An 8907-nucleotide genomic window follows, 5' to 3' on the forward strand; every position below is an offset into this window, starting at 1 on the left:
ATTTATAGGAAAAAACAAAGCTGGGTTTGGTTAAACACCACGAGGCAATAATAAGACTGGTTAAGCATTATACCTTAAAATGTCCAGTTAAAGGTTTTAAGCTTGTCAAAATTGTCAGTCAGCTCGGTGGGTAACTTTTTAAAAACATTAATGTAACAAAATTTACCATTTTAATAATTTTTACGTGTATAGTTCAGTGGCATTACATACATTCACATTGCTGTGCAACCATCACCACCATCCATCTCCAGAACTTTTTCATTTTCTGCAAAGGAAACTGTCCCCATTAAACACTCCCCCTATCCCCCATTCCCTGGCCACCACCACTCTACTTTCTGTCTCTTTGAATTAGACTATTCTAGGCACCTCATAGAAGTGGAATCACATGGTATCTATCCTTTTCTGATTGGTTTATTTCACTTAGCACAATGTCTTCAAGGTTCACCCATGTTTGTTGTTAGATTTTTCCAGTCTGTTTTCTATCAATTGAACTGTTTGTTTTTTGTTTTCTTGCTGAGCACTCTGACTTTGAAAACAGGATAACCATCTGAAAGTTTGCCTGGCCACAGGGCTCCCTTCTCACCACCCTAAAATAGACTACCTTTGCCACACTGGATACTTCAGTGTTTTCTCCTGCCTTGTCCATTACATAAGTGGTGTGTTGTTGGCTGCTCCCAGCTCTCAGCCTGCATGTCTCTCTCTATCCCTCCACCCTGCCCCCCTGCCCCCCTGCAGCAAAGATTCAGAAAAACCAAAAGAAGCCCTTTCTTCTCCTAGGAACATGAGGTGCTCCTGGCCTAGAGAGCCGGCCTGTACTAACTAACCCTCCTCTCCAAGCACAGCAGGCTCTTTCTCAACCCACGCTTTTTGTTTGCTCCTTATAATTATTATTTTTAAGTAGTACACTTCCTTGTTCCCCTTCCAGCAGTCAGTCAGCCACTGTCACTTGTCTCTCTTTCCAGACAGTCCACATGTAAACAAGCACCTGGCACCTTTTCCCACAAAAGATGTGATCTTATACCACTGAATTGTACCGTGCCTTTTAGAAAACTACAGAAAGGCAAGAAGGTGATATACAAAGTTCCCACCATCCAGAGCTGATAAGAGCAGTTTAGCCATAGCTGTTTTGTTTCTTACATGAAAGAAGTAAAATGTTACAGATAAAGTTCAAATATTCTGTGATCTTCACAGCCGATCCTATTCCCCTCCTGTCCCCAGAGATGAATACTATCATGAATTTGTTATAGCTTTTCAGACCGCATATATATATATATATATATACCAGTATGTGTCTGAGAACAACCCATAGTATTGTTTTGTGTGATTTTTTTTAACTTACATAATAGTCATGTTTAATATTCATTCCCTCTACTGACAGGCATTTAGGTTCTTTAAAAAAATTTTTTTTAAATTTATTGATTTTTAGAGAGAGAGAAGAAGGGAGAGATAAAGGGAGGGGGGGACACCGATTTGTTGTTCCACTTATTTATGCATTCATTGGTTGATTCTTGTATGTGCCCTGACCAAGGATCTAACCTGAAGCCTTGGCATATCGAGACTCACTCTCATCAACTGAGCTATCCAGCCAGGGCTAGATTCTTTCAGACTTTTACTCTTTGATGATAATGCTGCAGGAAATTTCTTGCACATACACCTTTGTGCACACGAGTGAGCATATGTATATGATCATTTTGTAGAAGTGGGTTCATTGGATCAAAGGACACACAGTTTAAATTTTGATAGACTGTTCTAAAGAAGCAGTGCAGGTTTTTTGTTTTTTTTTAATCTTTATTATTGAAAGTATTACAGATGTCACCTTTTTTTCCCTATTGACCCCCTTCTAGCTTGCACCCAACACCCACCCCAGGCCTTCACCACACTATTGTCTGTATCCATGGGTTATGCATATATGCATACAAGTTCTTTGATTAATCTCTTGTCACCCATTCACCCACCCCTGCCTCCCCTCAAAGATTCCTCAGTCTGTTCCATGCTTCTATGTCTCTGGATCTATTTTGTTCATCAGTTTATTTTGTTCTTTAAATTCCACATATGAGTGAGATCATGTGATACTTGTCTTTCTCTGACTGGCTTATTTCACTTAGCATAATACTCTCTGGTCCCTCCATGCCCTCTTAAAGGGTAAGAGATCCTTCTTTTTTACTGCTTCATAGTATTCCATGGTATAAATGTACCACAGATTTTTATCCACTCATCTACTGATGGGCACTTGGGCTGTTTCCAGATCTTAGCTATTGTAAATTGCCCAGCTCTAAATATAGAGGTGCATATATTCTTTCTGTGTTTCCAGTTTCTTAGGATATATTCCTAGAAGCGGGATCACTGGGTCAAATGGTAGTTCCATATTTAATTTTTTGAGGAAAATCCATACTGTTTTCCATGATGGCTGTACCAGTCTGCATTCCCACCAGCAGGGTTCTAGGGTTCCCTTTTCACCACATCCTCATCAGCACTTGTCATTTGTTGGCTTGTTGATAGTAGCCATTCTGACAGGTGTGAGGTGATACCTCGTTGTTTTAATTTGCATCTTTCTGATGATCAGTGACTATGAGCATTTTTTCATGTTTCTCTTGGCCTTCTCTATGTCCACTTTGGAGAAGTATCTATTAGGTCCTTTGCCCATTTTTTTAAAAATATATTTTATTGATTTTTTACAGAGAGGAAGGGAGAGGGATAGAGAGTTAGAAATATTGATGAGAGAGAAACATCGACCAGCTGCCTCCTGCACACCCCCCACTGGGGATATGCCCGCAACCAAGGTACATGCCTTTGACCGGAATCGAACCCAGGACCTCTTAGTCCGCAGGCCGACGCTCTATCCACTGAGCCAAACCAGTGAGGGCCCTTTGCCCATTTTTTAATTGGATTGTTTGTCTTCCTTCTGTTAAGTTGTATGAGTTCCTTATATATTTGGGATATTAACCCTTTATCGGATGTATCATTGCCAAATATGTTCTCCTATACAGTGGGCTCCCTTTTCATTTTGTTGGTTTCTTTTACTGTGCAGAAGCTTTTTATTTTGATGTGGTCCCATTTGTTTATTTTCTCCTTAGTTTCCTTTGCCCTAGGAGATGTGTCTAGGTGGTAAACATATTGCTAGTAAACATATTGTAGTAAACATATTGCTACAAGAGATGTCTGAGATTTTTCTGCCTATGGTTTCTTCTAGTATTTTTATGGTTTCACAACTTACATTTAAATCTCTTCCCCATTTTGAGTTTATTCTTGTGTATGGTGTAAGTTGGTGGTCTAGTTTCTTTCTTTCTTTTTTTTTCTTTTTGCATGTATCTGTCCAATTTTCCCAACATCATTTAATGAAGAGACTGTCTTGACTCTATTGTATACTCTTGCCTCCTTTGTCAAATATTAATTGAGCATAATGGCTTGGGTCAATTTCTGGGTTCTCTGTTCTGTTCCATTGATCTATATGCCTGTTCTTGTGCCAGCACCAGGCTGTTTTGATTATGGTGGCTTTGTAGTATAACTTGATATCACAAAGTTGTGATCCCTCCAACTTTGTTCTTCTTTCTCAAGATGGCTGTGGTTATTCAGGGTCTTTTTTGGTTCCATATAAACTATTAGAGTATTTGTTCTAGATCTGTGAAATATGCTGTTAGTATTTTAATAATGATTGCATTGAATCTATAGATTGCTTTGAGCAATATGGACATTTTAATGATGTTAATTCTACCAATCCATGAACATGGTATATTCTTCCACTTGTTTATATCTTCCTTTATCTCTATTTTCCACATGGTGCAGTTTTTACTTGCACTAGCAATGCATGGAGTACCTACTTCTCCACATCATCTCCCACACAGTTTATCAAAATTGTTCATCTTTACTCACCTAATAGCTGAAAAATGATAGATCTTATAGTTTAACTTTCTATTTCTTTTGTTAGAAATGGGGATGCGCATCTTTTCGTGTGTTTGAAAGTCATGCTTATTTCTTCTATGATTTTTAAAAAGTCCTTGGCTCATTTTTCTTTTGAGTTGATAATCTTATTGACTTTTAAGTGTACTTTGCATGTGATGAAATCAGCTCTTCATCATGGGATGTACTGCAAATATTTCCCCACTTATTGCTTATCTTTTTGCTCTTAGCTATTTTTGTCATGTGGAAATTTTAAATTTGTATACAGTCAACTTTGTCAATCTTTATTAATGCTTTAAAGTGATGATACACTTGTTACTTTCTCTTTCTTCTTTTTCTCTCCTACTTTCCCATTTCCCCCAGATATCAAAATTAATCTGATACTATTCTGACCCAAATCATATCTCATATTCCTGGGTCTAGGGTCAATGAAACTACAAAGGCTCCAGGTGGCCTTGAATCAACTTTGCCCTGGTGTGTATTTATGGGGGTCCTAAATCACTACTGACAAGCACTGACACTTCTGGGACTTCTTACACCCTGGGGGTACTCCACAACCCAGCTGGCCTGCTCAGCCTCCCTCTGCCCTAGTCTGCCCTCCCCCTCAGAGGCATTGCAGCAGGGTTGGCACAGAGCAGTGAGGGCCGTGGTGACCTATCACTTCCTTTTTATTTTTTTCAGCTTTTTAAAGTTCGCCCCACAGGAGCCAGGTTTCTCATTGTCAGAGAAGGAAAAGGGGGAAAACGAGAATGAACTTTATGGTGTCAAATTAGAAAATAGGCATCAATGTGAACTCATGATTCCTAATACATAAAGATATACAGATAAATACAGATGTATACGTGTGCGTAAAATTTTGAATTTGCTCTTATGAATTCTTTAAAGGTTTACACACACATCCTTCCCATCCTGTTCATGAGTCATCCTCCTGTGGTTGTAAGGGTAGGGGCAGGGTCAGTTGTTTCCTTTGCCCTCTCCACCTCCCCTCTTCTGCCACGAATATAAAGGTCTGCACAAAATATTACTATGTAGGCACTGGAGATTAAAAAATAAGACTGAGGGGGGAAATAAAAAAGGTCATTATTTGTTGTCACAGACTGATGATGCATTTCCCTCATCTTTCTTGCCGTTCAAGGCCTTTCTCAGCAGTTTGACATTCTGCACCTCTACCGGCCCTGAGCAGGGCTGCATCCCTACACCCATTTTATCCCTAAGCTCTTTCTTTCCTCCTTCAACCCTCCTTCTCTCCCTCCCTTTCTCTCCATCCCTCTTCACATGAGTCAGCACTGTGCTTGCTCCTGGCAGTCCAGTGGTGAACTGATGCTGCATCTGACAGACACAGTTGCTGCCTTTGGCAAGCATACAATTTAACATACGTAATAGAGTGAATCACTAAATAAACCAGGCCCTTCTGTCCAGTGCTGATCCCTCACCAGGACAGGGGTGACTGGCAGGTCCAACTGTAGCCTCAAGGAGGGATCTCCCACTGAGGTAGAGAGAGAGAGAGAGAGCTTTAAATACTCTGATCCCCTTGCTTCCAGCATATTAATAAAAATTGAGCCCTGGTTAGTATGGCTCAGTTGGTTGGAGCATTGTCCTATATACGGAAAGGTAACGGATTTGATTCTGCACCAGGGCACATATCCAAGTTGTGGGTTTGACCCCCAGTCAGGGTACCTGGGGGAGGCAACCAATCAATGTTTCTCTCTCACATCGATGTTTCTCTCTCTCTCCCTTTCTCTCAAATTAATAAAACATATCCTTGGTGAGAATTCTTTAAAAATTGTGATTTTTGTGGTTTCACATGCATTGGCACACTTGAGCCTCATGAGGGGAGAAGGAAGACATTGTGATCTGCATTTGACAGAAGAAAATGGTGGGTTGCCTGAGAAGACAGAGCATGCAGGTGCTGAGCTGGTGCTAGTGGAAAAAGAGACTGTCAGGGCAGGTGGAGAGTTTAAAGGCCATCTGTCCAGGCACCTGTTTGCTGCTTCAATTTCTTCCCCTGGTCTCCTGACCCTGTACTACTTTCCTAGACTGACGCTACTGCATTCCTTTGACACTGCAAATGCACTCCTCTTCTGTACTTCACTTTCTTAACTCAAAGGAGACTTCGGTTCTTTATATTCATCAGTAGGTTCACATGGCAATAGATCAATGGGTCTACATGGGAATGTAGACCAGGCCCTGGGCAAGGCAAGGGTGAGGAAGAAGATACTTTTCCTCTCTTGTGATTTTAAGAGACTAAATGGGTATGCAGACAACTCTACAGCTATAGTGAGGGAATCTCATGGGGGTCTGAACAAAACACCACATCAGAACCTCCTGGAATTCTTTCTCTCTTCTCTACAGCGAAGGATCTCAGGGAGAGAGAGTGAAGTTACTGACAAGTTTGGAGCAAGAGGGGAGAGGAGTGGCAAAATTACGACACTTTGCAGCAAGAGCAGAGCAGGGGCAGCAGAGAGGACCTCAGGGTGGGGGTAGGAGAGGGACCACAGAGGGGAAAGGGACACAGCTAAGGAGCAGGGTGGTGAAGACCACCGAGGTCAGGAAATCTGAATATGTCATGAGGAGAACTGGCCCAGATGTGTGACTTTTTCCAGGAAACTGCACAGGAGAAAAGAGGAGAGAGCAATGAGACAGCGGCTGGCCCAGGGGAGGAGGGAAGCATGGGAGGCCATGCCCACTAAGCGCTTTGAGTATGCAAAAGCTGGGTGCATTCATGGGGTAATACTGCTATTACCCCATGGGGGTCAGGAGTCAGATTGCTTCACAGCTCCGAGGAGGCTGTTTCTCAGTGGGGGAGAAAGGAGAGTGTACTTCCTAAGGGCTGGCTTCTGCCACCTTTACCCTAGTAACTCCCAGGCTGCTGGGCATGGTGCTCTTAAACAGGAGGTCCAGGGGAAAAGGGAATTTGAGGTGCTAGCAGAGTGGGGTGGAAAGGACTGGACAGTACAGGAGAAAAGAAAATGAAGATAGGAGAGGGTGAGCAGTTCAGGAAAAGGGGTGTGAAGAGACTACAGGGCAGGCCTGAGGCATGCTGGCACAACAGGGGTGGAGAGGTGGGATTGGAGAGGCGAGCTAGGCTTTGGAGCTGCCAAGTAATAAAGAAATGAGGGTATGACAGGTTCCAAGGAGGTGGCCAGCCTGATGAGCTGTGACATGGCCTAGTTTGCTGTCACGAGATGGGACAAGAGGACATGGTAGCACGCGTCTCTGTCCCCAGTGCCTTTGCAGAGGGGCCCCAAAGTGCCTGGAGGACAGCAACCAAAATGGGAGAAGATGGTCCGACTGGGGGGCTTCCTGAGGAAGGTCTGTAACAGTGATGTGTGGAGACGAAAGGGGCTGAGAGAAGGAGCCTTTACGCCAGAGGGTTTTTAACTAAATTACCTTGTCGGAAAAATCCAGAGCTCAGATCAAGGAGTGAGAGTCCTTTAGGGACAGTCATTGAAATCTCTGTGCGGCTGCATTTACAGGGAATCTTCTGGATGCTTCCCCTGGAACCCGAGCTGGATCTTCCATGAACTGAATGCAGCAGAAGCCGCAGGCCTTGTTAGGCCTTGCCCATCACTGTGTGTGCGCGCTTTCCCACATTCCCCATCCCTGGCTGTGCGACCTGCAGGCCCCAGAAGTTTACTCTGCCTCCACCTGGAACTCTACAAGTTGGGGGCCTGGGAGGGACTCGGGTTTCTATGAAAAGTCCTGGGACATGTTGTGCGACACAATGACGGCTGACAACACTGCTGGACCACCGTTGTAACAGAGTAGACCCTGAAAATTCTCATCACAAGGAAAAATCTCTTTCTGTTTCTTTTGTAACTCTCTGAAGTTAACTGAACTTACTGTGGCAAGCATTTCACAGCAGACATAAGTCAAGTCGTTAAGCTGCACACCTTGAACTCACAGGTGCTGTATGTCAATTATATCTCAGCCACTGAAATAAAAATAAATACAGGAAACAGTTCTCTACATGCAATGCAAACCAAACCAAAACAAAAGCCTCAGTATTTTGATCTCCAAACCATTTCCCTACCCCTGTATTAGTAAAAGACAAGAACAATAAGTGTATCTTCATCTGGGAGCAAAATTTAAAAATTTTTTGGCCCTGACAATATCTGACGGTGTGTTACTAGGACCTTAGTCGAGGGACACACTTACCAAATCTCCTTTGGCTCAGAGTGAAGGTTAAGTGGCATTGGCAGGACCTGTGACTGTCACATGCACAGGGTGTGTCCCTGGTGTGTTCCTAGCAAACACCGGGACTTGAATTTCGAAGCACAAGGGGTGACACCCTTCCTCCTTCCTCCCCTGAGAACTGTGACTGTCCAGTCAGCCATCACTTGGACAGAATGTCCCAACCTATGAATGAGCATTGTTCTGAGCAAGAGATTTGTAAGTCCATTGTTTAGAACTGGAAGGCACTTTCCCAGATAAACAAGGGTATGTGTAACCTTTATTATTCAGAACAGCCTGAAAGAACTTCTTGTGTCCCTGAAATCAAGGACTGTATAGTGGAAACAAAAACCCTACCCCGGGTGGTGAACACTGATCCCTCAGAAAATGCCTTCCAACTTCTAACTTGAGACCTGGGAATCTTTCCTGTCACAGACCCTCTGTGGGGCCTTCTCCAACTCTCAGCCCTCATTGTGGCTGCCGTGGTGTGGGGTGAAAGTCAGAGGAGAAGGAGCTGGGCGTGGGGTGGCCAAGCACCGTGGAGGGCAGAGCTAACCCCAGAAATCCTGTAGGATCTAGCTCCCTCCGCATCTCTGAGCACCCCAGGGATAGGCCTGCTTTCTTATGCTTCTGATCAAGGTTTCTTTGATCTTCTGAAGCTTCCTGAGGTCTTTGTACCCTAAAAACAATGGCAAATGGACTGGAAATTTAAAAACTGGCTCCCTTTTGAAGAAGAATGGAATTTTTCATTCATTTTTCAGTTAGTGGCCCTCTCAGAAAAGACCAAGTTTGGACCTAGGGAAGAATGGTGGATTTCTGGGCATACAAAAGACCAAA

Source organism: Plecotus auritus (assembly GCF_963455305.1).
Source record: "Plecotus auritus genome assembly, chromosome: 3".
Taxonomy (NCBI): Eukaryota; Metazoa; Chordata; class Mammalia; order Chiroptera; family Vespertilionidae; genus Plecotus; species Plecotus auritus.